We start from the raw sequence: 2,985 nt of genomic DNA on the forward strand, positions 1-2,985 counted from the left end.
CCCGGCACCACCGCGCCCAGCACCGTGCCCCGCCCTGCGCCCGGCACCACCGCGCCCAGCACCGTGCCCCGCCCTGCGCCCGGCACCACCGAGCCTAGCACCCAGCACCACCGCGCCCAGCACCGTGCCCCGCCCTGCGCCCGGCACCACCGCGCCCAGCACCGTGCCCCGCACTGCGCCCGGCACCACCGAGCCTAGCGCCCGGCACCACCGCGCCCAGCACCGTGCCCCGCCCTGCGCCCGGCACCACCGCATTCTGCTGCGACCCAGGCCCCACACAGTGGCTGTGTACAGGTGTTCCAGACTCAGCAGCAGGGGCCACTTCATGGCACTTCTGTTTCGGGGTGCAGTATAGATGTGTGCACACGAGGCCGTATCAGATAAGAACACAAGGAACATGACACAGGGTCACGGGCGTGTGGCAGGGAGAGCCGCTGGGGCTGGCGACAATGGTGGTCTGCAGAGCAAGGTCGGGCTCAGGTCCAGGGCAGCATCAATGGATAGAGAGAACCCACTGATGAGGGGAGAAGCCACCACACAGGGTTCTTGGGTGCTGCTGGCACTTGGGAGATGAGGAGCAGTCTCCAGGTGGGCGCACACACCCCGCCGGGGAAGTAGCTTCTCACTGGAAGGAAGGCCAAGGGGAGGGACGAGGAGGGAAGGGTGTGTTGGTCCTCAGCGCTGACCAGCCCCGCTCTTGGCCAGTGGGACAGGAAAGTGGGTTTCTGGTTTTCACCTGCATTGATTGCTTCAGTTGTCTGTGAGGGTGACATTTCCCTTTGTACCGTAATGTACCCTCAGTTTGTCCATGTTCCAGTCAACAGATTGTTAGTATCCTGGCTTTTCTGAATCTAAAAACCCAGGCCAGGGCAAACGTTTTAAGAACGAATTCACCATTTGCGCCCTCATCCGTGTTAGCAGCTGCAAGTACAAAGGGAATTGCAGACACCCCTCCTTGCCACCTGTCTCCTCCTGGCTCCTGACGGGCCCTCTCAGCACCCCCTGTGGGCAGGCACGAGGACCCCAGCTCTCTCCCCGTGTGGTCCCCTCAGGAGCGGCTCTCTTCTCCTGCGGCCTTATCCTGCCGTGAATTCTTTGGACAATGCCTGATTCCCTGCCCTTTCCCCTTTGCTCCTTACTCCCCACTTGGTGGAGTGAGCCTTGCAGAGGTTGCTTTGCCCTCGCCACGAGGGGCCCTGGCTGCTGCTGGCTGGGCCTCCGCTCCTCTCCTCATCAGCTTCCCTAGCACAGCCAGGGGCCCCACGGACCTGCCCACGGGCCAAGCCAGGCTCTGCACCAGGCACTTTAGCCCGTGCTGTGCGCTGGACTGTGCAGGTGATGTCCTGGGGACTCCAGGAGGGACACCCTGGGGGCTGGGTGGAAATTACCCAGGCAGAGCGCTGGCCGCTTCAGGGCGGTGCCTGGGATGGCCGTGGCCCACTGTGCCCAGCGGACGCCAGCAGCGCGTGAAGCAAGCCTGGTGGCACCGCAGCACACCCACCCAGCCTTGTCACGCCACGTCCACTCCTGGCATTTGTGCAGCTCCAGCTCTTCAGACCTGACCGACCCAGGTGTGGGTTATGTAAGTGTCACCTGGGTCTGGTTTTCCCAGAGTAGCCCGTTTGCCCTGTTCTGGTGTTTTACGAACAGTGCCCTTTTGGATGGTAAATTAGATAGTCACTGGGCTGAGGGGCTTTTGTCTACAAACGCACTGCTTCCAAACATCACAGGGCCATCCTAGAGATGCTCGACAGGAAGGGCACTCTCATACGTATCAGGAAAACCCAGAAGGTTTCCAAAGTCCCCATGGGTCACTGTTCATTTCAGTGGGTTCTGGATCAGATCAGTTTGGTCCAGGTCTCCCAAGGGCCTGCTCTTAGAACTCTCTTGGCATTCACCAGATGGCTTCCTGTGTTACAAAAGCACACATCCGACCCTGAACTAGTACCTCCTTTCTGACTTCTCCCACCCCCCAGACTGTTATTAATTGTCTGTCATCTGCTCCGGCACATGAGCTCCTCAGCGGAGGGACGTGTCTGCCTGGTTCACGGCCGTAAGACCTGCACTTGTTGCTTACTGACACACTGGACAGCCTGGATGGAAAGGGCAAACTCTTGGACACACACAGCCCACCAAAGCTGAATTATGAAGAAACAGGACATCTCACGGACCTGCAGCTATTAGAGACTGAATCGGTAATCAAAAGCCTCCCAGCAAAGAAAAGCTTTGCTGGTGAATTCTACCATGGATTTAGAGAAAAAAATCAACACCAATCCTTAAACTCTTCCCAAATGTTGAGGAGGAGGGAACATTTCCTAACACTTCCTGTGAAGCCAGCATTGCCCTGATAACTGAAGCCAAAGACTCGACAAGAAGAGAGAACTACGAAAAAAAACAACCCTCACGAACCTTGATGCAAAATTCTCAGCAAAATATCAGGAAACTGCATGCACCCGTGAGTTAGAAAGATGGTACACCACGACCAAGTGGAATTAGTTCCTGGAATGCAAGGATGGTTCAGTCTCAAGATCAATCTGGGTGAGACACCACACTAACAGAACGAAAGAGGGAAAGCCCACAGGATCATCTCAACCAACGCAGAGAAAGCACTTCACAAAATTCAACACACTATCATGATAAAAATACTCAACAAACAAGGAATAGAAAGAAATTTTTCAGCATAGTAAGGCCACATATTAAAAAGCCCAAAGTGAACAATGGTGAAAAAGTTAAAAAAAAAAAAGAAGCATTTCCCCTAAGATCAGAAACGAGAAAGATGCCACTTTTACCACTTCTACTCAACATGGTATTGGAAGTTCTAGCCAGAGCAATTGGGCACGAATAAAAAACAAACAGCATCTAAATTAGAAAGAAGTAATTTCTGTTCACCAATGACATGCTTTTACGTACAATCATCAAGAATTAGGAACTCTAAAGATTCCACAAAATGCTATTAGAAGTAATAAATTCAGCAAAGTTGCAGAA

Source organism: Phoca vitulina, unplaced genomic scaffold (assembly GCF_004348235.1).
Source record: "Phoca vitulina isolate PV1807 unplaced genomic scaffold, GSC_HSeal_1.0 scaffold104, whole genome shotgun sequence".
NCBI lineage: Eukaryota > Metazoa > Chordata > Mammalia > Carnivora > Phocidae > Phoca > Phoca vitulina.